This window comes from Coptis chinensis, chromosome 6, assembly GCF_015680905.1.
Source record: "Coptis chinensis isolate HL-2020 chromosome 6, ASM1568090v1, whole genome shotgun sequence".
Taxonomy (NCBI): Eukaryota; Viridiplantae; Streptophyta; class Magnoliopsida; order Ranunculales; family Ranunculaceae; genus Coptis; species Coptis chinensis.
In genome coordinates, this window is record NC_141461.1 from 59,204,273 (window position 1) to 59,231,625 (window position 27,353).

General features: G+C 39.1%; 1 pseudogene; it reads left to right on the top strand.

The window, feature by feature from the left end:
* Window positions 1-21,172: 21,172 nt before the first annotated feature.
* On the top strand, window positions 21,173-26,961 carry LOC147493768 (uncharacterized; annotated as a pseudogene).
* Window positions 26,962-27,353: the final 392 nt, after the last annotated feature.

Genomic DNA, 27,353 nt, shown 5'->3' on the forward strand with positions numbered 1-27,353 from the left:
AGGTGCTGACAACGAATGCAAGCTATGCAATGTTCTGGTGCATTACGAAAAAGGGTAGGCCAGTAAAAACCACATTGTAACACCTTGGCCGCAGTTTTCTTTCCACTGAAATGACCTCCGCAAAATTGTTCATGGCAAAAGGATAATACATCGGTGTGTTCCCAGTCGGGAATGCAGCGACGAATGAGTTGGTCGGAACAATACTTAAAGAGGTAGGGTTCATCCCAGAAATAATATTTCACAGTGGATAAGAACTTTTTATGATCAGGACGTGACCAAAAAGAGGGGACTTCCTCAGTAACTAGGTAGTTAATGATATCTGCGTACCATGCAGATAAGAAAATAGAGTACAAGTATTCGTCTAGGAAGGAATCACCGATAGCTTCAGAATCACTATCGATGTCACCAACCAGCCTTGATAAATGGTTGGCTATGACATTTTCGGTTCCTTTCTTGTCTTTGATTTCCAGGGTGAATTCTTGTAAGAGAAGGATCTAGCGGAACAATCGTTGTTTTGCATCCTTTTTCGCGAGTAAGTACCGAATTGCGGCATGGTCAGTTGTTCCAACTAGGTAGGGGCGAAACTTATCCAAAGCATAGACAATAGCTAGGAACTCTTTCTCAGTTGTGGTATAATTACGTTGAGCGTCGTTAAGAGTTTTACTATCGTAGTAAATGACAATGGGTTTGTCGTCACGTCGTTGGCCTAGTACGGCGCCAATAGCAAAGTCGCTAGCGTCACACATTAGTTTGAATGGTTGAGACCAATCGGGGGTTGAATGATAGGGCGGTAGTCGAGGCGGTTTTAGAGTATCAAAAGCTTGTTTGTAATTGAAATTGAAGTCAAATACTGCATCCTTAAACAGGAGATTGGTTAAGGGTCGAGCAACTTTAGAAAATCCTAAATGAATCTCCCCAAAACCCGGTGTGGCCTAAAAGGCACGATTATCACTTAATGCAGACGGGAAAGGTAGCGAAGCAATTTTAACAATTTTAGCTTTATCGACCTCTATCCCATCTTTTGGAACAATATGACCTAGAACAAGTCCCTTGGTAACCATGAAATGACACTTCTCCCAATTGAGTACCAAATTTTTCACTTCGCAATGCGTTAATACTTTAGAAAGGTTGGATAAGCAAATTAAACCAAAGGAATTTCCGTAAATGGAAAAGTCGTCCATGAAGACCTCCATATAACGTTCCACCATATCACTAAAAATGTGAAGCATGCAGCGTTGGAAAGTGCCTGGGGCATTACAAAGACCAAAAGGCATTCGTTTGTATGCAAAGGTTCCAAAGAGACATGTGAAAGTTGTCTTTTCTTGATCGGCTGGATCGATGACAATTTGGAAGTATCCGGAATAGCCATCAAGAAAATAGTAGTAAGCATAACCGACTAAACGTTCTAGCATCTGGTCAATGAATGGGAGAGGGAAGTGATCTTTACGGGTTCTGGCATTAAGTTTGCGATAGTCAATGCAAATTCTCCATTTCAAAGGAATGCGAGTGGAGATGCACTCACCATTTTCATTTTGTACAACTTGAATGCCGGACTTTTTGGGAACAACGTGGACAGGACTAACCCAATCACTATCAGAGATAGGGTATATGATACCCGCATCAAGTAAACGTAAAACTTCCTCTCTCACTACTTCCTTCATGGCGGGATTAAAGGCGGCGTTGTGGTTCTTGGCGATGTCTTTGTGGCGTCATCAAGATATATCGCGATGTGTGCATATGCTAGGTCTATTCCCTTGATATCATCTAAGGACCATCCGATAAGCGGGCGGTGTTCACAAATGACATGAATCAAACGCGTGCCTCTTCGCCGGTAGTCAAGTGAGCAGAAATTATTATAGGGTGACTACCATCGATATCGAGATGCACGTACTTCAAATCAGAGGGTAGAGGTTTTAAATCCGGAGTTGGAGGATTGTGGATCAAGGATTCGTGAGGGATCATCTCTTCAATGGAAAAGAGCGAATCCGGTTCTTCTGAATCAGTTTGCAACACAGCATTAGGGTCAAATAGTGGTACTGACTCTAATAATGCATGTACATCCTTTATGTACGAGTCATCGTCAAACTCCGGATTATCAAAAGAAAGAAATTGGTGTATCTCGTCTGGGGAAAAGAGTTTGTGAAATAATCATGTTCCAGACTATCAACCAAGCTAATCTAAATACTCCATTATAGGATCGGAAATTGTTTCATTAATTTGAACACATTGAGTTAAATGAGAAAGGTTTCCGAAAAGACAATGTCATTGAACCGTCCCGACAATTTATGAGAGCATTGGCGGTTGCAAGAAAAGGACGTCCCCAAGATGATAGGGATGGAGTCACGTGCTACTTCAAGATCTAGAATGACAAAATCAACGGGTAGTAAAAATCTTGGACCTTTACTATAACGTTCTCTACTATACCCTTTGGGTACTTGATGGAGCGATCTGCTAGTTGCAGAGTCATATTTGTAGGTTTTAATTCATGAAGACCTAACTGCTTAAATAAGTAGTAGGGAAGTAGGTTAACACTGGCACCTAGGTCCAAAAGTGTAGTAGTGGTATACTTGTCGCCCAACGTGCATGGTACAGTTGGTCGACCTGGGTCCTTGTACTTTACCACACCATTGGTAGTGGTAATCGAGGGAAACTGCTTAGTGAGGAACGCTTGTTGAGGTACATTCGTACGTCGTTTGGTGGTGCACATGTCCTTAAAAAACTTGGCATGCTTGGGCAAATGCTTTAGCGCATCTAGGAAAGGTAAGTTTATAGTCAAATTTTTGAAGGTTTCACGGATCTCATCAAAATGTTAAGTCATGTTTGTTCTTTACGAACGGGCGGGAACGGAGCTTTTAGCGAATCGCTGCGATAAGGATCGTGGTATCTTTTCCTAGGGACATGGGTGTAGATTTGGAAGGTACAACTTTGTCCGTTATAGGTTCTGAGGTAGGAGTTGGAAGGACATCGGTCGTGGCTTTCAAAACGATTCCTCGTCCGCATAATGATATTATTGTCGATGGTTCGCCGTAATCGAGAGTGGTAATGCCATTTACCTCACCCTGGCTTGGATTACTAGATCTTGGTGCATTGTTGAGTTCAAAGGCAGTGTTTGTAGGCTTAGGGTTTGGAACTGCTTGGCCAGGGAACACGCCCTTTTGACTTTTATCCTGAGCTAACAGCTGAAGAGACTGTTGGATAGAAGCTAGGATTTGATTATGTTGATTCATGTATGTCAGGAAAGTTTCAGCCATTTTATCGGCTGTGGATTGTACCAGAGGAGCAGCAGGAACTAGTTCACGGTTATTATTCACGGGTTGATTTTGGTAGCCATATCCTTGATTAGCGGGAACAAGGTTGCGGTTGTTTTGGTAGCCTATATTTGCGTTGTTGGGAAAATTACTTTGCCCTTGCTGGAATTACGGAGGATTTCCTTGATGATAGGAATTGTAGTTCACGGGTGGTCGTACAGGAACGTTGTTGACACCTGGAGGAGGTTGTTGTTGGACAGGGGGTGCCCAAGCTAAATTCGGATGTTTTCGCCAAGGTGCATTAGGGATGTTGAAAGCACAAGCCTCTTCAGAAGATTAGGGAGGGCACTCGTATACCAAAGGACAATAAGAATCGGCGTGCTCAGGACTTAAGCAAAGAGGGCATGTGGAAGCGTTGGCAGCCATGACCTGTTTGGGTTTTTGTTCATTTACTTGTACCGAAATAGCATCGACCTTTTTGTTTAGGGACTCGATTAGAGTTTTTAATTCGGGATCGGGTTTGACCTCGAACTTAGACGTAACTTTGGCAGGAGTGTCTTTAGAAGATCTAGAAGAATCAGTGTTTCCCCAATGGGTGCTTCGTGAAGCCTATTTCTCAAGAAAAGTGTATGCTTCAATAGCGCCCTTGTCCATAAAACAACCGCCGTTCATGATATCTAATGTTTCCTTTTGATGGTCGAGAGACCATTAAAGAATGAACGGACTAATACAGCGTGTCGAAGTTGATGATGGGGATATTCGAGAAGCGGATCGAGAAATCTGCTCCATGCTTCCAAAAAGGATTCCCTGGGGTCTTGGCGAAAGAATTGAATCTTTTGAAGCATTTCTATAGTTTTCTTCTGAGTATAGAACTTTATCATGAATGCTTGTACGAGTTTGGCCTATGTGTCAATGGATTGCGGCGCTTGTCCGGCGAGCCAAATTGAAGCTTTATCAGCTAAGGTGAAGGGAAACAACCTAAGCAAGACTTGTTCGTTGGTAACGGTTGGATGGAGGAAAGTGGTGACTACTTGTTGCATCCGACGAAGATGATTGTACGGTTTTTCATGGTGTAAACCATGGTAAACAGGTAACAAACCGAAAATGTTTGGCGGAATGCGAAAATCACCTACAATCGCATCGAGTTTAATGCAGGAAGCAGGTCCTTCCTGTAAGGCAGTATAGAAATCCGAAAGGGGTTTCTCGACTGTGAGATTTTCCTCAGCCATAATTAAAGGAGATAATGGCAACGGAGATGTTTGACGAGGTTGATTTACGGAGGAGGAACTATGTCTAGGAGATAACATAAACAGTTGTTTCTTGTATTTTCGACGACGATATGTAAGTTCTAATTCCTTATGTTTACCATACCGTAGTCTCATACAAATATAAATTTTAATTTAAGGCTCATAAGGAACGAATAATGACTGGAGGTTTTAGAATTTAGGAAGGAGGGAGGTGAAGCACGTCTTCCTGAGCTGTTGCTAACTCGAGTAGGTAAGCTAGCATAACGTGTGAATATTCCAGCAGCCAGGTCACCTGAGAGGATTGAGGGAGGTTGTCCGTGCTAGCACGTTCCTTAATTAGACAACCTCAATCTTTCGAGTTTCCTAGACACTGATGGAATAGGATGATGATTTATGATGGTGTATTATGCGGGGTATTATTAAGATTATTAAGATAAAATTTTTAATTACTATGATTTTTTTTTTTTTTTTTTTTTTTGTTTACGTAATTAATGTATTATGGAGACGTGATTATGAAATATGCAATTAAAAACGATAGATGCCAAAATAGAAACTAACTAACATATACTAGTTTACGCAGAAAGTCTACACATACAAATCTATATTACTTATACGTGCAACTATATGTAAGTTATATGTGAGCTAGGGGAATGTCGAGAACGAACTCATGCAATTGAATACCGCGTACGTGAATTGATGTAACATACACATACAAAAATATTCTAAGCAGGTGGTTTGAAGCTACGCAGATATCCAAATATATTCGAATCATATTAATTGTGTTAACGTGAATATGTAATGACGAACCACCTTTACATACAAGGAGTTCTCATGCCAACATACACATATACGAGGTAAAACAGGTTATAGCAAATAATATCCTCGACAAAGTTTGAGGAGTTTAAGAGTTTGAAACCTGGCGTCCCGCGATTCCTCGTATAGCGATCGACTAACTCCCGAGCTTATACTTACTAGAAAAACAGGACCAGAGAGTCCAAAAGAGTACTGAAAAGGAAAGTGGCCTATACCTGAAAACCGGAGTGTTGATACTCCAGGTTAGTCTCACGTGCTACTAATTCAGTCTCGTCCGAGACTCTTTTGTCTGTTCAATACTTCAAATTCCTATGGAGTACTTAGACTGTGCTAATGAAAATAAACAAAACTTGGTTCACATATATTTGTTAGTAGAAAAAGTTTGGGTAAAGAGTTACGTAACTCGTTAGTATTGTAACAGAAATGAAAATTAAAAAGATGAGGAGGTAGGGGAGGGGGTTTTTATGGATGTATTCCAGTTATTACGTTAAGTCCAGAGTCCTTCCCCGGCAGCGGCGCCATTTGATTAAACACGCATTTTATTTCACGTTTATTGGTTTTCTTGATTAATTAAGTCCGAGGTCCACAGTCCGAAGTCCAAAGACCAAAGTTCCAAGTCCAAAGTCCGTGATAGTCGTTAAATGCGTTTTAGTCAAGTTACCTTTACTCATGTGGGTTTGGTAGGATAGGTCGAGTAAGGGATCGTCCAAACCTTAGGGCTCGGAAAAGGTTCACAACTGGAATTACAACTTTTGGTGAGTAGGATTTTTAGGTTTTTTTTAGTTGGTTTAATTAATTTTACGGTAATGCAATTAATGTAAATTACTACGGTGATTTTGATGTAGGTAAATAAAGATGGAGAAACAGGGAGAGAGTTAATCATGCTCATGCAAGAAATGTTTTTCAACAATTTACTACCACATCACTACATCTCTAATTCGTCTCGTGTTCGGAGACGACGTCGAGTATTGATCCCTAGCACATGCCCACATCTCTAGGCCGCATTGCACTAGCATAAGGAGTTTAACTAATATCTCATCTCTGGTATATTATTTCAGCTCCTGGCTCGATTTCACATCAGCTGGACAAATTGGAGAGCTGTCTGATACCAAAGAGTCGCGCGGGAGACATTTTGGGTGGCGCACGAGACTGTTCTGGAGCATCAGCACTCCAAATTGGTACAGTCTCAGTCATTTTGGGACCGGATGTCTAATCTATGCCTAAATCCTAAGTAGTGATTCTAGAATATTAAAGAGTCAATCCGATTTTCACACGAAGCAAAGATAACCCCCCAGGAGGGGGATTAGCTCATGGTCATAGAAGGAATAATAAAACATGCTGTATACATTAAGTAAATATATGCAGGACATGAATTAAACTAGAAAAGAAATGACTGTTATTAAGGGTAAAATAACTTACAGTATTTAAGCTGCTAGAATGAAAATGACAAAATGTAAGTACTGAAAGAAAACGGCCTAAAGCTAAGTGGATGCTAAAGCATGAAAATGCTGAAGGGGAAATAATGAAGGCGACCCCCTCATATATATATAGGAGGATGTCTTGTGAAGCCTTAATTGAGTTTTGTTCGTTAGCTAATTGAATTGTTCAAAACTTTGAAAATCAAAGTTTTGTTTTCATCTGTAATAACTTTTGTCTTTTACTTATTAAGTTTTCGTCCTTTTATGTTTTGTTTTCGTCTTTTAGCCCAATTCAATTCAAACATTGAATTGGTACGTGTCTTTCTTCTTGCAAGGTGGCACCAAATTGAACCCATCACTTGCCACCTGCCTATGCTGACTCGTCATGCCTTTGGGCCCGCAGAGTGGGTCCACTTAGTGTGTCCAGTGGCGGCGCCGATTTTGGCATTTTTACGACTTTCTATCCTTGTGATAAAAGATAAAAATGATAAAGTTTACCTACGAAATGAACGATGAAACTCAAAATGCAAGTAAACTAAATCTATTTACGAGCCTATAATTATCAAAGTTGTCTACTCTCAATCCTATGAGATATAGTGGAGTAGAGTGATTCGTTCCACTCCTAGTCCTTTCGCATGCTGTGTTCTCTACGTATAAGTAAACTTAACTCTAAAGTCTAATGAGAGATTTACGAAATGGCAACTAGACTACGATGCAACTACCCACAAGATGCAACTAGTCGACTATTAGAACAACTATGGGAATGCTACGTCGATTCTATGATAAGGAGTTAGAGGGGGATTGATTCCACCTTAACTCGACTAAATCCTACTAACGACGAATCGTCGTAATCCGAATTGAACTGCTTCGCAGAATAATCTGGTTACTCCTAATCCCTAATTACACATGGCATTTCTATCAATTCATAACTAGCATATGAACGATAACACCCATTCTCATGGTCAACTAATCATTTCTAGAGTGGAAAGAAAATTATGACGACTCTACGATAATCGGAATCAAGCTTTCATCAAGGCTTCTCAACCCCCTCTAATGGAGGTTTAGCCGAGAATCATCACGCTATCATTCCCAATGGAATTCAAACAAGACATGATATAAAGATTTGAACTTTACCTGTTTAAACTCAATTCCAAACTACTCATGCAATAATTGAATTAAACTAATAATGACAAATAATTGAATCTAAGAATTGAACTAAATAAGTAAATGGAAACTGGAACTAGATTACCAAGAACACTATTTTATTAATCTAATGAATAATAAAACAATGATTCAAATACTAAATTAATAATCTACTTTATTCTAAACTAATTAATTAAACATGAACTAGTTCTAAAACAAGATATGAAAACTAATTAATTAACTAATTGAAATTCTAAAACTAATTAATGGAGGCTAACTAATCTAGGTCTAACTATCTCCCATTAACAAAGAGTCATGCTCTTGTTTTTATACTTTCAGATCCAAAAATCGTGCATGGGCTTGGAGCCATGTTTTGGGCCAGAGAATCAGGCCCAAAACCCAATTCTTTCAGTCCAAAAGGGCCTCTTCAGCTAAAGTTGGCTTCAATAGACGTTTCGTCCACTTCTGCTCCTCTGATTCGATCAAGGCTTAGACCATTGGAAAGCTCTTTCCGAGTCGATCGTTTTGACATAAGGTAGGCCCCATTCCGAGGTCTGAGTCCAAAGATACAGCCTTCGAAAGTTCTGTTGACTTTGAGTGCTGTTTCTGCCCGCATCGACTTTTCAGCTTTTGACCGAGCTTTAGAAAGGCTTTGTCTTCTTGAATCTTGGCCTTTAATCACGGAACTCCTTAGTAACCGACCTTTGCTCCTTTATCTCATTGAAGTGGCACATTTCGCATTATAATAGACTTTGAAGCCCGAAATGCATAAAACACGTAATCGATTAACTCTTAATTATTACTCACATAATTGGTCTAAAAGTATGATTCTGTTACAGGGTTAAAACTATAGTTTTGGGCTCTTATCAAACCACCCCCCTAACAGCATTTTGCTTGTCCTCAAGCAAAGATGAGAAATTAGAATAAGTGACCAAAAATGGAGTTCTATCTACTCTCGTTTCACTGAAAGGACAGCATTGACCATATGCAACAAGGCCTTAAACCACTAGGAATTCCCTAGTGGACGAGTTATAGCCTTGTGAGAGTTTTCCAGTGAAGGTACTCACAAACTTCATCTATACTACAACGACTAAGAAATAAACTATTGTTTCCTTATTCATGCTCTAAATTAACTATACCTCTGACTAGCAATGCATATAGAGTAATCAAGTCGAAACCTAAGCTAATATATGCATAATAATCAATCATCTACAATAAACATATATACAAAGAGTAATATTATGAAATGCCTAGCAGGTTTGTTTCTGAAACTCGGAATAGTTTCCTTAAGTAGGTTCTCACAATATTAGTCAAGATACAACACTCTGATTTTTCCACTCAAGTTTCGCTACTCCAGTGTGCAGTGGGCACACTTTACCTTACAATCTCAATGACAACAAGGAAGCCGGAGTCGATCAAACACATCTGCCACTTACTATCACACTAACCTATTCCTAATTGAGCTAGAGGTCTTTATTAGGTGTTGCGGGCATTAGGAGATGGTTTAAGAAGGAAGGAAATTGATATTCAAAAAGGACAAGTCTGAGATAATAGAGTCTTCATATTACTAGACAAAACCTTGTTATTTACTTTTGCTTCCACACTTTGTCTCCATCCTTAGCCATATTTTTTTTTTCTTTTTCTTTGGCTTTTGACTCCTTTTATTCTATATATTTTTTTTTGGAGTTTTTATTTTATTTCTATTTTTATTTTTCTTTTCTTTGGATGGAAACTTCTTTTTTTATTTTCTGAAGCAATTAACTAACTTTTGTTTACACAGGTTTTTCTCTTCTTCTTTCTTCCTCATTCTATTCTCAGACTTATTCTAGATTGGGTAGGTTGATTTTTATTGATTTTTATTTTTTTTATTTTGTTTTGTTTTTGTAACAGGGTAAAGAATTTGTGGTTTATGAAAGGCTAAAGAAAGGCTCAGAGGGGCGACTAGTGGAAAATAATTCATAGGTTTGAATTTCTGGCTATATCGATCCAAAGAGGGCCTAAATTCTCGCTTAGGATATGGTTTAGTGATCAAGCAAGTGGAAGTGTGATTTCTCTATCCGGATTTTACTTCTCCCTTGTGTCATTTCTCAAATGTTTCATTTCATATAAGGCTTTTTAGGCTATATTCTCACAGATTTGTAGAATAAGTACTCTAGCCTAGATTTCAGAAACTTACTGCTAACAATCATCGATACTCATGTAATATATTTATAGATAGATGCAAAGATTATTACCTACATATTAACCTAAGTTTCTAAAAATTATTCTAATGCAAAAGCTACGTGAGACTTCTAGATTATTAAGAGCATAGAGAAGCAAAACAATACCAATATTCCTAAGTGTATAGCATGAACTTATTTATTTATATTTTTGAATTTTTGAAATTTTAACTAGAAAAAAAGTGTGTGTTATACCTATCTATATCCTAACCGATGCCTTAATTACACGTGTTTCTATGCCCCCAAACAAGAAGCATACTTTGTCCTCAAAGCATTTAAATAAAGAAGGTAGGAAAAATACCATTGAAGCGCGTGAAATTCAGGAACATCTGCAAAACAAGGTTAGAACGTACTAATATAGGAAATAAAAAACTGGCGCAACTCTATAAGAGTTCCACCCATTATGGGGTTAACAAGAATGAAATTGCTTGGGACATAAGCAGACACTAACTAGAATTAAAACTTACCTTATCTCCCGCTTTATTCATCATCCTCCTCATCCTCTTCTTCTATAAAGAAGTGAGGTTCCTTCGCGTCCTGCCATGCCATGATAATTTGCCAGGCTTCCAGCCATTTATCATCTATTATTGCTAACCTATTAAGCGCAACTTGGTTTGATGGGGTGTAGGGTGCAACCTGATGAGGTTGTATCCTCCACCCTTGCCAAGTCATTGCACGGAAAGATCAAATAAGACTATTGGTGGGTCGTACAGTGTCGAACGTAATCCAATCCGTGAAACGTGTACAAAAAACAGGAAAGAAACATAGCATAATACGGAAAATTAGAACAGGCATAAGAAGGTACTTAAGCTAAACTAAACATCAAGGTTCTGGGAAGGTCATGACACATACGTCCCGTGGCTAAAGCAAGGAAAACGCTGCAAGTGGCATCATTCACAGAAGGAAAATGCCATTCCCCTAAAATGTTTAGCATGATCCAAAACATAACAGTTCCTATGTTCATGGACAGGCTACCAAAAGCGACGTTATAGTCCCCTTGGTCCTCGATACGGAAAATGCCCGCCCCATACGACTCATGCAAAAACTCATAAGTGTAGACATACATATTATCTACCCAATAGCACCATGGGTCTTGTATTTCAGCGGGCATAGCAAGTCCAAGAACAAATGCTAGCAACAACCTGGTAATTTCCATTGGCTCATTATCAATGTTGATGGAGAACAAGTCCATCTGGTCTCTCAAAGAAAATGCAGTTATCGTAAAAATAAGATGCTAGTGTTGGAGAATAAAGTTCAGCAGGTCTTACCATAAGCGGTTCCCAGCCTACGTATGTGATCGCCTCGCGAAACCAAGCACCATAAGTAGTGCTTTGGAACAAATCTTCGAAAGACTGTTTCGGGATTATTGTAGGAGATGTCATCTCAAAACGATGCTCTGGAACAGCTACAAATGATCCGGGAACAACCCGCAGAAAACTAGAAATTTTTGTGTTTACGGAGGTCAGGGCGCGAGTGCGCTCCACTTGGGCGCGGGTGCGCTCTGATGATTTTGGAGTTCCAGTGTTTGAGCGTGAGTCGCTCACCTTGAAGCTGGTGCGCCTGCAAAAATTCGACAAATGTGTAGAGGCGAAAGTGCACTCCTCCAGGCGCAGTGCCGAGGTGCTGAGTCGTGAAAAATGAGACGAAACTTGGGAAACGTGGGATTGAAAGGTGAGTGATGGAAGTTAGGTGTAGTGTGGGTTGTGAGCGTAGAATGAATGAAGTTTATATAGGTTTTAAGTTGCTAAAACGAATCGGAAAGTTGCCAAAAAGTTTTTACGGCAGTTTCCGTAAATACTAAAATTTCCAAACCCAAAAACGGAAACAACTTATATTCTTGATTCTAAAACAACCCTAGTATCTTTTAGGTTGAATTTAGGATAGAATATACCTATCTTATCGAGATTTCATCCTACCATGATATTTATTCATAGATATGTCTAATCGGCCATATTCTCACCCTGACTCCGAAATAACTTCTAAAACGAGGGTCATATAAAAATCATGTTGGAATAAATAACATCACCCCCAAACAATTTGGAAAGGTGGGATCAATATTAAACAACCATGCAAAATAAAAATAATGACATTATATTAAAATTAGCATTAAATGCCCTTTTACTACAAAATCCAAATTACGGAATTAAAACTTACATTAAAATAACTAACAATAATAAAACTACAAATAAAAAACATCAAACTATACTATCCCTAACCACTTCGGTACTGGTAGCGGAGGGCACACGCTCAGGAGATGGCTCCTGAGTTCCCGATGGGCCAGCACCATTCGTCTTTCGGCGACGACGCTCATGTCTAGATGCTGTATCCTCAGAAGGAGAATCCCCGTGAGGTGGGGAGCGTGCAAGCATATCGGCCCGGAACTGGTGCTGAGCTTCTAGCTCAGTCCTCATCTGTTCCCACCGCTCATCCTCCCGCTGGGTACGGATCTCGAAGTTATGGTGGATAGTAGCCTATCGAGTCCGGAGGTCTTCGCAGATAGTGTTGAGTGAACGCATGCCACGATGAATCACAGCCATGCATTTTGCATCTGACCAACACCTCTCTAAGGCATCAGCATCAAAATAAGTCAAGTCCTCCTCATCCTCTGAGTCATTCTCATTTCCACCATCCTCCTCGTCCTCTACCCTATCCTCAGGAAACCTCCAAACTCGTTGGACATAATCCTTATAGATATGAGGATTTCGGTGTAGGGTGAGGTAAATCCTATCAGACGTCGGAGGGGCTCTCAACTTCAGCATGATCTTGGTTATCAAAACAGGGAGAAGTGCAATAGACTTCCCTACTCCCCTAATCATGTTAAGCAAAAACTCCAAGATACAGAACTTGTACTTCTACTCCTGGAGTATCCATAAAATGTGGAGGTAGTTCATACCGATGTCGCTGACCTTCTCCTTCCCTAGGACGTTCCGACCAATCCACTGAGCCATAGCCAGCTGGTTGGTTCTAAGGGATGCCTGGCGAACACAATGCGAGCTCACATTGTAGTTCCTTTCGGTAACTGTCACGTTCATCAATGGCTCTACTCCATTATATTGGGACTCCTGTAACATGGCATCCAGATGGATTCTAGGCGGAATGCCTAGAATCTCAACAACAACAACCCAAATTAGCTTCCTTCCTCCTCTTCGCCACCATAACAAAAATTCTACTCCCCTCCAACTCCCTCGTGTTGTAAAACCGTCGGACTAAGTCTGCGTGGTAAAAGGCTTCGGTCGAGTACCACAAGCTATTCCAGTCTCTACTAATCATTTCGTCACCGTAAAACGGCGCGAAGTGGTCGCCAGTAAATGCTTGCTCCGGCAAAATTCGACGTTGTTGAGCCATTGGAGTGTTTAGAATGTAGTGGGGGTTTAAATGGGATGTGGGGTTGCAATTTAAGTCAACCGAATGAAACAAACAGTGGTGGTGGCGCGATAGCTTGAATTTTTTTTAATTTCGGTGGTTTTTGGTGATTTAACTTGGTGGATTTGGTGGTGGAAAGGTTTTAGAGAAGATTTGAACTTGATTTGAATGTAGGCGTGGGTTTAATTAGGTTTCTTTTTTAATTTTTGGTTTTAGGTTTTGAATTTTTGGTTATTGTTTGATAATGGCAGTTTGAGAAGATGAAGGCACGACTGTTGGTGTGGAGCAAGGGCGCGGGTGCGCGCGAGTTGGGCCCAAGCCCAATTCGAAATTTTCGAAATTTTCGTTTTTTTGTGCCACTTCAAACTAATATTGCCGCTTCGTTACCGGTCCGATTTTTGCGAATGAGATATGGAAATGATCAGGAGAGAATTTCCAATCCAATGATCCATAAAACACTCTATTCTGACCATAGATGACATATAAGATAGTTTAAAATGCCTCAAAGTGCGTACACGACATATGTTATGCAAACGAATGAATTCTAAATTCATAGAATATGTCAACCCGAATCGAAATACAATTAAACGGCCTAAGCAACTCTAATGGGACATAAAACATTCTAGGACGGAAACATGAACACCCCACCCCCAAACAAATTTTTACAACAAAGTTTAGAAAATTTGTTTTATAAGTGGGTCTTTTAAAGTCAGATTCCCGAGACTTCCTAGATTACTATGTTTATATATATATATATTATATATATATATATATATATATATATATATATATATATATATATATATATATTTTTTTTTTTTTTATAAAGGAAAAACAAATAAGCAAGAAAGACATAATTCACCCCATAGAGAAACATGACTCAAAAATCTGAGAAAACATGCAAGAGTGAAAAACGTGAATTATGTTAAATGTGGACTTATGATCCGGTACTTACAGCCACACACTCTATAGTGCGGGCCCGGTTACCTTAATGGTGCACTCACCAATATATGGAAATGAAAGGAAATGCACCAAACACAAAAAATTGAGTCATTTATAGTCAGATGCTCGAGACTTTACCTAAACATATGTATGAACATGCAGTTTATCATATATCAACAACCGAAATAGTTGTGGATTATTCCATAAATAAATATCACAGAAAACATATCCAAACACAATCAAGCACCAAGATTTCCTATGACGCAACCTAGTGAACTGAAAATGAAGTCGGATAACCCTATAACGTAACCTAGCATGCACCTTCTTTTTCATTTTTGCACGAGAGGGTGTCCTAGTGAATAAGTGTGGAAAAGTGAATGGTTGTGGAAGATATGGTGGATATGGATAAGTTGTAGAAGGAAAGCATGTAAACAATGAGGATGTGGGTTTAGCACAAAACTCATTCATGGTGTAGGTAGGGACTGTCTCAAGTCTGAAAATGAAGGTGTCAAATGCTTTGTTCTTCTAAAGTATTTGTTTACTAGGTGGATTTAAAAAATTATGAAGCACAGGAGAAACAAAAGGATCGGGTGCAAACTCGAGATTCCTTTGAAGGGTGGAAGGAGGGGAGTCGAGGTGGATGTTGTGCAAAGTAGTTCTTGATAGGGTGAATCACCACCTGCTCTCATCGAATTCCTCCTCTAGATTGGTCATATCCACATTATTATGGTAGTCCTCTATATCTTTGAGAAAGTCATCTATCTCGTCCTCATCCATAATATTTGTATCGACTAGTGTAGGGATGAAAATGTTGGAGTTTGAACTTCCAAAGAAAAGAAATTTGGGCATATGATTATCAGGGAATGTGTTGTTGAAATAATCTCGAGCGAAGCTCTCGATCATGCTAACCTCTCCATCCATAGACGAATCGGGTAATTGTGTCTTTGTTTTAAAAACATTTACTTCAACAGCAAGATGGCCAAAAGACATAGACATTGAACCATCGCGGCAATTAATGAGCGCATTGGCAGTTGCCAGGAAAGGACGCCCTAAGATGATCGGGACAGAGTCGTTAGCGACTTCGGTATCGAGGATGACAAAATCAGCCGAATAGTAGAAATCCTGAACTTTTACCAGCACATTTTCGACCACACCCTTAGGATACTTAATAGACCGATCAGCTAATTGCAACGTCATTTTAGTGGGTTGCATCTCGTCTAGACCAATTTGTCTATACAAATAAAATGGGAGTAAGTTAACACTAGCCCCCAGGTCTAATAACGCGGTCGTCAGATAGGAATCTCCTAAGGTGTATTGTGCAAATGGGGCGACCAGGGTCCTTGTACTTAAAAAATTCCATTATGTTCAGATAGAGTTGGGAATTGTTCTGTTAAAAAGGCGTCTTTTGGTATATTGGTCTTATGCCTAGTAGTACACAACTTCTTAAGAAACTTAGCATGGTGTGGTAGCTTTTTAATAGCTTCGAGGAAAGGAAGGTTTATAGTTAGATTTTTGAAAACGTCCCTAATCTCCTCATAATTTGTATCCCTAGTTAACATGGCTAATTTTTGTGAAAACGGTGGTTTCTCTTTATATTTAGCAATGGTATCACCTGGATGTTTAACCTTGGCTTTCTGTTTCTTAGGTTGTGTTGTAACTGGTACCTCTACAGTGGTAGGCTCTTCAGTTTCTATTTCGGTATCTAGTAAAATAGCAGGTGTAGGGGCTACTGGTGGGGTAACTATTGGCATAGTTACTTTGTTATCAACCACTCTGCCAGAACGGAGAGTGGTGATGGCATTTAGCTCACCTACCTTTGCATATTCATTACTAGTATTATCGGTTACCTCAAAGGCCGTGTTTGTTGTTTTAGGATTAGGTATTGCGTGACCTAGAAACACACCTTTGGGTTAGGCTTTATCTTGGGCCAACTGTTGGCTTAAATTATTAACGGATTGTAGAAGCTGTTGGTTAGATTGAGCCATGGTTTGGAAAAGTTTTTGGCTCACTTGTATGAAGGTGTCAAGACGATCCGGTTGTGTGGGTGTAGTAGTCACGGGTGGTGTGTGGACCGAACTATCTCGCGTGAATTATTTATGGGCGGATTTTGATAGTTATTATTTACCTAACGATACCTCTATTAGCATTATAATTATTATAACTACCTTGACCTTGTGCTTGACCTTGTCGAGGTTGCACTTGGTTGTTATAATTATTAAAATTACCCCCACCCTCGCCTTGTCGTGGTGGAGCTTGGATAAAACCGTGCGTTGGCCTAACATATTGATTATTGTACCACGGAGGTGTGGCGTGTTAGTTATTTCTCCAACCCGAAGTTGGGATTTTGTCTCCAAGGGGGCGTAGGTTCACTATTAATGGAACAAGCCTGTTCATAGGCTATAGGACGATGGAAGTCGGGATGCTCGGGGACTCCAAATGAAACTACATGGATTTGAATTTACATTCATGACGGGGATAGGCTTTTGTTGAATAGAAATGGCCTCTACCTTTTAGTGAGTGATTCGATTAGAGTTTTAAGCTCGGGATCGTGTTTAATTTCAAACATACCGCGGCCTTAATCGTATTAGAAGAACTAGCGGAGCGGTGGATATCGCCACTACCCCCAGGTTGTTATTTCGCTTAGTTTAATCCTCTATAAATTTATAAGCCTCCGGGGCTCCTTTACTTAAGAAACTACCCCATTCATTATGTCAAGGACTTCTTTATGGTGGTGTAGAAGTCCTTTGAAAAGGCACGAACTAACGTGTCTTTCGCTAAGTTATGATGTGGACACTCTATAAGGAGATCGGTGAAACGATTCCAAGCCTCGAAATGATTCATGAGGATTTTGTCGAAAAGAAATGAATCTTGGAAAGCATCTCATCCGTCTTTAGGGGTGGGTAAAATGTTCCATAAACAACTGAACAAGTTTAGCCCACGAGTCCACGAGAATTAGGCGTTTGGGTAGTTAACCAAGACGCCTTTATCGGCTAAGGTGAAAGGGAATACCACCTCAGTTTAATTTGTTCCGCACCAATCGTAGGATGGTGGAATGTTGTTATGACTTGTTCAATCCTACGATGTGCCGATAAGGTTTTCATGGTCTAAACCATGAAAAACGGGTAACAAATTAAAATATTTGGGGATTCGAAAATCCCCACTGGGTCTGCTAGAACGATGCAAGATTTGGGGTTATCGCTCAAGGCTTTGTAGAAGTCCGAGAGAGGAGTCTCTCCTTCTTCAGGCATTATATCAGGTGGTGTGTGTGAAATAGTAGCTATAGGTGTAATGGGTGGTATACTAGATAGAATTGTTTGTTGACGTTGTTGTGTAATTACATTTGGTGTTTTTGTTCGACCAGACCTTAATCTCATACAAGGCTAAGACCAAACTTAGCTAAACACATCAACACTCCAAACAATTATGATATACTAGTATAAACCTCTAACAGGAGATACGAGGTGTGGAAGAAAGGAATACCTGATTGCGTCCTTGCTTCGCTTATGAATATCGTCTTGTTTACGCATGTTCAGTGTATATAACAAGTTAGAACACTGAAAAACTTGAAAAATCGAAGTTCGAATCAAACTTGTGGAAATCCGGTAATATTCAGCTCAGAGCGTGGGTGCTCTCACTTTGGGCGTGGGTCGCGCTCAACTTAGGCTTCGAGTTATAGTGTTTTAGTGCGGGTCGCACTCGGTTTGGGCGCGGGTCGCGCTCAGCTTCTAGTAACTTGAGCGCAGGTCGCGCTCCTTTGGGCCGCAGGTGCGCTCCATGCAAATTTTTTTTTTTTTTTTGTTCGAGGAAGTTTAATGCTGAAAAAGACAACCACAGTTAGAATCGAACAAGGGTGGGTGGGTGAAATGGGACTTTAAGAAGAGTAATTATACTACGAAAACAATGCGAAAGTGAAACTTAGATGGCAGCGGCGCCATTTGTTAAAAGATAAAAATGATAAAGTTTACCTATGAAATGAATGATGAAACTCAAAACGCAAGTAAAGTAAATCTATTTACGAGCCTATAATTATCAAAGTTGTCTACTCTCAATCCTATGAGATATAGTGGAGTAGAGTGATTCGTTCCACTCCTAGTCCTTCCATAATCGTGTTCTCTCTACGATAAGTAAACTTAACTCTAAAGTCTAATGAGAGATTTACTTAAATGGCAACTAGACTACTGATGCAACTACCCACAAGATGCAACTAGTCGACTATTAGAACAACTATGGGAATGCTACGTCGATTCTATGATAAGGAGTTAGAGGGGGATGATTCCACCTTAACTTCGACTAAATCCTATTAACGATGAATCGTCGTAATCGAATTGAATCGCAGAGAACAATCTGGTTACTCCTAATCCCTAATTACACATGGCATTTCTGTCAATTCATAACTAGCATGTGAACGATTACACCCATTCTCATGGTGAACTAATCATTTCTAGAGTGGAAAGGAAATTACGACGACTCTACGATAATCGGAATCAAGCTTTCATCAAGGCTTCTCAACCCCCTCTAATGGAGGTTTAGCCGAGAATCATCACGCTATCATTCCCAATGGAATTCAAACAAGACATGATATAAAGATTTGAACATTACTTGTTTAAACTCAATTCCAAACTACTCATACAATAATTGAATTAAACTAATAATGACAAATAATTAAATCTAAGAATTGAACTAAATAAGTAAATGGAAATTGGAACTAGATTACCAAGAACACTATTTTATTAATCTAATGAATAATAAAACAATAATTCAAATACTAAATTAATAATCTACTTTGTTCTAAAATAATTAATTAAACATGAACTAGATCTAAAACAAGATATGAAAACTAATTAATTAACTAATTGAAATTCTAAAACTAATTAATGGAGGCTAACTAATCTAGGTCTAACTATCTCCCATTAACAAAGAGTCAAGCTCTTGTTTTTATACTTTCAGATCCAAAAATCGTGCATGGGCTTGGAGCCATGTTTTGGGCCAGAGAATCAGGCCCAAAATCCAATTCTTTAAGTCCAAAAGGGCCTCTTCAGCTGCAGTTGGCTTTAACAGACTTTTTGTCCACTTTTGCTTCTCTGATTGGGTCAAGGATTAAACCATTGGAAAGCTCTTTCCGAGCCGGTCGTTTTGACATAAGGTAGGCCCAATTCTGAGGTCTGAGTCCAAAGATACGCCTTCGAAGTTCTCACGGCTTTGAGTCTTTTTTACGCCCGGCGTCGACTTTTCAGCTTTTGACCGGGCTTTAGAAAGGCTTTGTCTTCTTGAATCTTGGCCTTTAATCACGAAACTCCTTAGTAACCGACCTTTGCTCCTTCATCTCGCTAAAGTGGCACATTTCTACACATAATGGACTTTGAAGCCCGAAATGCATAAAAACACGTAATCAGTATTAACTCTTAATTATTACTTACATAATTGGTCTAAAAGTATGACTGTTATAGGGTTAAAACTACAGTTTTGGGCTCTTATCACCTTGCGCAGAGTTCGTCGCCCGGGTCGCTATGGCAGCTTGATTAGCCAACGTCGGCATCTAGATTTATCCGGTTTGAGCTTCGGAAGTTTGCTGCTTCTTTATATGTGGACCCGCTCGCGACCGGTTTTGTTCTTTTGGAAACTTCGGGTCAGTTTGTCGCTTTGTTGGGCTTCACGGGGTTGAGTGGGAAACTTCAAATATTCCAGTATTCCGTATTTCCGATGCATGTTTTATCATTATATTTATTTTAATTGCGGAAACCTGCAAAAGTACGAAAATATAATTATTACATGATTATTAAACATATAATCGACCAAAATGCTATGTCTCTCGGGGTTTAATATTACAGTTTTGGGTGCTTATCATGTTGTCACGATAAAATCCCGAGAAACACTGAATTCTCATTCGGATGTTTTTCGTATTAATTTGAAACATTGAAACCTAATATTAAAATATTGACTAAAAGGTTTAGTGGCGGAATCTAAAGTCCTAGTATTTCTCTCCAATTGTTCGTTTAATTTCAATTGTTTAATTTATTCTTTTCATAAATGTAGTTAAAATAATTAGCTTTAGTTAATAGTAATTCCAAATTCCATAAAAGAATATTGTTCAAATTAGTTAAGTATAATTTTAATACTCGTTTGTCCGTAGTAGCAATCCCTGTCGGATCAACCCGTTTGCCGCAACTATTTTCAACGATAGCTGTGCGCTTGCGATTTAACTAGGGTTAGATTAGTCTATTTAATTTAGACCGACTAAATTCCTATCAAGTTTTTGGCGCCGCTGCCGGGGTTTGTAGTGGTACAATCGAGTTTTAGGGTCTTACTTAACTTAATTCATAGTTTAGGTTTAGTCGTAGTTTAGTTTTATTCCGTAGTCTAAGTGTTTGCTTTTGCTTTTGACCAGCCTTAGGCATATTGCATTAGGACAGGTTTTAGCCCGCTCACTAGGAAAGCTCGTTTGACACGTGGATCGAGTGACGGTGTTTTTAGCACAAGAACTGGGAATCGTGTTATCCGGGTTTAGGAGCATTTATTTTAAACCTTAATTAAAAATTCAATTCGGTTTGAGATTTGTTGCTTATTTTTTGTGATTGTGCATCATCCCGCATCTTTCATTTTACGTCTATTGTCTTTCATTGTAGAGTTAGGTTTTCATTATCTAGAGTCCGAGGTTGTGTATGGTAGAAACCCGTTCTGAAAATCCTGATATAGCACCTTTTGATCCGGAAATCGAAAGAATATTTCATAAGGGACCTACTAATCCAAACCAAGGCGAGTTAGAAAAACATTTGTTAGAAATGGCAGCAGAACCCGAAGTTAAAACCCTTAAGGACTACTATTATCCAGTCCTTAATTCTAATCCTTCTTGCATTGATTTGCCTACGTGCGATGCTAATTTTAAGTTAAGGGCGGCCATCATAAACTTGCTTCCCCAGTTCCATGGTCTTGATTCTGAAGACCCTTATCTTCATGTTAAGGCGTTCTTAGATATATGTGGTACTTTTAACTTCCCTAGAGTCCAACCAGAGATTATCAAACTCCGCCTCTTTCCTTTTTCACTAAAGGATAAGGCAAAGTTGTGGCTGAATTCCTTAGAGTCTAAGTCTATCACTACTTGGGATGAGTTGAACATTAAGTTTCTCATTAAATTCTTTCCCATGCACAAGACTACTAGCCTTCAGCGACAGATCATGCATTTTACTCAAAAAGAGGGTGAAGAGTTTTATATATGTTGGGAAAGATTTAAAGATCTTCTTTTAAGGTGTCCTCACCATAATTTTGTGAAATGGCAATTAGTGCAGTTTCTTTGAGGGGTTGTCGATTTCACACCGTCAGTTTGTTGAGTCCCGAAGTGGGGTAGATATCCTCTCTTTGCAAGAGGACGCAGCTTGGAAACTTCTTGATACAATCTCTGAAAGTTCTCAGCAATGGGAATCTCCAGGAAGGGTCTATGATAAAAGTGTATAAGTAGCTGCTGAACCAAAGAGGGGTGGTGTTTATGAGGTGAGAGGCGATTTTGAGATGAGTCCCAAACTTGCTAATCTTGCTAGGGAGGTGGAATCCTTGAAGTTAAAAGGGGAGAGTTCTCATGTCAAGTCAGTTAGTCAAGTATGTCAGCTATGTGAGAGTCCCGCGCACACAGCCCAAACATGTCCTTCTATCTCTGCGTTCAATGGGTGTATAGCTGAACAAGCTAATGCACTCAACACATATAATAAGAAACCGTTTGGTGAGGACACTCTTAGTCTTTTCATGCAGAGTTCCCTTCAATTTCATCAAGACACCCAACGATTTCAAAAGGATACCCAACAGAGTTTGCATTCAAACGCGCAATCTATTGTGAAGTTAGAAATTCAAATGGGTCAAATTGCTAATACTTTGAATGAGAGGGAAAATGGTAGGTTTCCTAGTCAACCAGTGGCTAATCCAAAGGGACAGTATGAAATAGGCTCTAACTTGAGCCAAGAGCACCACCAGGAGCAAGCCAAGTCTATTACCGTTCTTAGAAGTGGTAAACATATTGATAATAGGGTTGAGATGCCTAGGGATGTTGAGGTCAGATCTGATCCTATAGAGTGTGAGGGCGAGAAGATTGATGTAAGTGGTTCTAATAGTTGTGATGCTTCTAAAAAATGCTTAGAGCCTCCTACTTCTTTTGAGTCTAGTCCTGTACCATCTTATATACCAAAAGCTCATTTTCCTGAGAGGTTAGTTCATGCTAAGAAAGGAAATACTTTTAATGAGATAATGGAGATGTTTAAGCAAGTTCATATTAATATTCCGTTACTTGATGCTATAAAACAAGTTCCTTCTTATGCCAAGTTTCTTAAGGATATGTGTACGCAAAAACGTAAGTTGAATGTGCATAAGAAAGCTTTCCTTACTGAGCAAGTGAGTTCGATTATTCAAAACCGCACTCCACCTAAGTTTAGATATCCAGGATGCCCTACTATTTCCTGTGTTATAGGTGATCATATGATTGAGAAGGCATTACTTGATTTGGGGGATAGTGTTAATTTGTTACCTTATTCGGTTTATTTATAGCTTGGTCTTGGTAAATTGAAACCTACGCCGATTACACTTCAACTAGCGGATAAGTCTTTCAGAGTTCCACGTGGTATTGTTGAAGATGTTTTGATTCAGGTTGATAAATTTTATTTCCCAGTTGATTTTATTGTTCTAGAAACACAACCTGTTCAAGATCTTAAACACCATATTCCTGTCATCTTAGCTCGTCCATTTTTGGCCACATCCAATGCTATCATTAACTATCGTAATGGAGTGTTGAAGCTTTCTTTTAGTAATATGACTACAGAACTTAATGTGTTTAATGTGACTCAACAACCTCCTGAACCTGATGATCTTTGGGATGTTAATCTTATTGAAAGTGTGGTTCACAAGACTTTCTTGGAAAGTTATTCTGATGACCCTCTTGAGTCTTGTTTAACTCACTTTGGCGGTGATTTTGATGTGGATAGTTCTATTTGTGAAGTAAATGCTTTGGTTGATGCTACCCAATCTTAGATACTAATAAGTGGAAAACCAAGGTAGAACCTCTTTCTCCTTCTGAGTCTAAACCAGTTCCTTCCATAGAGAGTCCTCCTAAGCTTGAGTTGAAACCATTACCTGATGAGACTTTGCTTGTTATTATTGCTCCTAATCTTGATAGTGAACAAGAGAGTAAATTGCTTAAGGTTCTTACAGACCATAAAACAGCTTTAGGGTGGACTATTGCTGATATTAATGGGATAAGCCCCACTAATTGTATGCATCATATTCATCTAGAGGAGAATGCTAAACAAACCCGTGAGTTCCAGAGACGGCTTAATTCTAACATGAGAGAGGTAGTGAGAGCCGAGGTTCTCAAGTTGTTAGATGCGGGTATCATTTACCCCATCTCTGATAGTTAATGGGTGAGTCCGGTTTAGGTTGTCCCTAAGAAGTCTGGTATTACGGTAGTTAAGAATGCGAATGGCGAGTTAGTTCCTACCCGTATGACTACTGGGTGGCGTTTTTGTATTGACTATCGTATGTTGAATCTAGCCACTAGGAAAGATCGCTTTCCTCTTCCTTTTATTGACCAGATGCTTGAACGTTTAGCCGGTCATAAGTATTATTGTTTTCTCGATGGTTATTCTGGTTATTACCAAATATGTATTACACCTGAGGATCAAGAAAATACTACATTTACTTGTCCTTTTGGAACTTTTGCCTACCGTCGTATGCCATTTGGGTTATGTAATGCACCCGGTACCTTCCAGAGATGCATGCTTAACATCTTTTCTGACATGGTAGAAAGGTTTCTTGAGGTGTTGATGGATGATTTCTCCGTATTTGGTGATTCTTTTGATGAGGGTTTGCACCATTTGGAATTAGTATTAATTAGGTGCAAGGAGAAGAATCTTGTGTTGAATTGGGAGAAGTGCCATTTTATGGTTCAACAGGGTATTGTTCTTGGTCATATTGTTTCTACTAAAGGAATTGAGGTCAATAAGGCTAAGATTGATGTCATTTTTAGTGTTCCACCACCTAAGACTGTGAAAGATATTAGGTCTTTTTTAGGTCATGCTAGATTTTATAGGCGGTTCATTAAGGACTTTAGCAAGATTTCTCATCCCTTATGCAATTTACTTGGTAAGGACGTCGATTTTGTCTTTGATGATGATTGTTTGAAAGCTTTTGAGAAGCTTAAGCATTTATTGACTACCGCTCCTATCATACAACCACCTGATTGGAGTGTGCCTTTTGAGTTAATGTGTGATGCGTCGGACTATGCTATTGGGGCTGTTTTAGGTCAACGGTTTGATAAGTTGGCCCATGTAATTTATTATGCGAGTCGAACTCTTAATGATGCCCAAATGAATTACACTACAACCGAGAAGGAGTTGTTAGCTGTTGTGTTTGCTTTAGACAAGTTTAGGTCTTATCTCATAGGGTCTAAGGTTGTCATGTTTACTGATCATTTGGCTTTGAAGTATCTTCTTTCTAAAAAGGATGCTAAAGCGCGTCTTATTTGTTGGGTCTTCTTATTACAAGAGTTTGACATTGAGATTAGGGATAAAAAGGGTACAGAGAACGTGGTCGGTGACCACTTGTCTAAGCTTATAGTAGAGTCTTCTACTAGTCTTTTGCCTTGGAATGAGTCCTTCCCTAATGAGCAACTTTTTGGTGTCTCCCAGTTGCCTTGGTATGCAAATATTGTTAATTATCTTGTTACAGGTCAGTTTCCTTCTCATTGGAGAAAACAAGATAAATCTAAGTTTCTTGCTGAGGTTAAGTATTTTTTCTGGGATGACCCATACTTGTTTAAGTCATGCCCTGATCAGATTGTTAGGAGATGTGTTCCTGAGAGTGAGTTTCGTAGTATTCTCTCCTTTTGCCATGACCATGCATGTGGTTGTCACTTTGGTCCTAAGAAGACGGCTGCTAAGGTTTTGCAGTGTGGTTTTTATTGGCCTACTCTCTTTAGAGATACACATGAGTTTTGTTTAGGATGTGATCGATGCCAGCGTATGGGTAATATTTCCCATAGGAACATGATGCCTCTTTCCCCTATTTTGGTTGTTGAGCTTTTTGATGTGTGGGGTATAGACTTCATGGGTCCTTTTCCTCCTTCCTTCGGTTATTTTTATATCCTCGTCGCGGTAGATTATGTTTCTAAATGGGTTAAGGCGGTGCCATGTAAAACGAATGATCACAAGGTTGTAGTTAACTTTTTGAAATATAATATATTTTCTCGTTTTGGTACTCCTCGTGCAATTATAAGCGATAATGGTACTCATTTTACACATCGTGCATTTGAATCCTTAATGAAAAAGTACTCTATTACTCATAAACTTGCTACCCCTTACCATCCCCAAACTAGTGGCCAAGTTGAAGTACCTAATAGGGAAATTAAATGAATTTTAGAAAAGACGGTACGACTTGACCGTAAGGATTGGTCTCAACGTCTTAATGATTCCCTTTAGGCTTATAGGACTGCTTATAAGATCCCCATTGGTATGTCTCCTTATAGGCTTGTGTTTGGGAAGGCATGTCATTTGCCTGTGGAATTAGAACATCGTGCTTTCTGCGCCATTAAAACTTTTAACTTTGACATGCGTAGAGCAGGTTCACAACGTAAGCTTCAATTGAATGAGTTAGCTGAGTTAAGGAATGAGGCATATGAGAATGCTAAGATTTACAAAGAGCGGACTAAGATTTTTCATGATAAATCTATTATTTGCAAGTCCTTTGAACTTGATCAAAAAGTTTTGCTATATAATTCTCGTTTGCGTCTGTTTCCTGGTAAATTGCGTTCTAGGTGGAGTGGTCCTTTCATTATTAAAATTGTTTTTCCTCATGGTGCTGTTAAGATAGAGGATCCTACGGATGGTCGTGTGTTTAAGGTTAATGGTGAACGCTTGAAACCATATCTTGATGGTTTTACTAATAAGGAGGTGGAAGAGGTGGATCTTATTGATCCTGTTTATCATGACTAAATGAGTATGCTTGTTGTATTTTAGTAGTTTAGATTTTGATTTTCTTTTGTAAGAGTCGCTTCGTATTGTTCCCAAATATTTCATTCTAGCCCCTAGTCTCCATTTGGGTTAACCAATGAGAAACATATTATTGTGATTTTAAGGTTATGACAGGTTGTATATTTATGAAATGTCGAAAATACAAAGGAGACTCTGTCGAAATTTTTTCAATTTTGGGGCGTTCATTTTGTGTTTAGTTGGTAGACAAAATGCTAATCTAAGAATTGGGTGTGCGAAGTATTCATCTGCTAGAGATGTTAACTGTAGCGCTTATGGGAGGCAACCCATGTTTTTTATTTTTGTCGAGTCTTTTGTGCACGTGTATCATGCATTCCACTCTAGCACCTTTTCTCTGCCTTTTTGGAGACGTGTAACTCTATGGGATGAGACACGTGACACATTTTAGTCATTGTAGTAACTTGGTTCCTCTTTTATATTATCATTGTTATATCTTTTGTGAGGTACTAATTTCTACAGGTGACTCGAGGATATTATTTTTCGTTTTTGGAAGCTCTTGGTAACCTCTTTCCTTATATACTTTTACTTGTCCATGTTGTTATCTTTTAAATTCCGCATCTATGTTAACATTGAGGACAATATCTATAAGAGGTTTGGGGGGTGGGAACAAAATGTTTGTTTAGCGAAAAATCAATGTCTAACATGGTATGATTAATGGTGATTTTCTATGATGAGAAATTTTAAAAAAATTTGATTTCTAAAGCCACTGATTTTCAAGGAATCTATGAAGTTAAGAGTCACTTTTGAAGTCATTGTTGCTTTTAGACTATTTTCTACCTCTAGAAATAGATTTTGTTGATGAAAGTCTAAGCCAAAGTGGAATATGCACTATTAGCCACCTGATACATGTTAAATTGAAGAGTAATTTAATCTCCTAGTGAACTAGAAGAGGAATATAGAGACTTAACCCATGAGACTTGAGCCTTTGAATTTTTTGGAG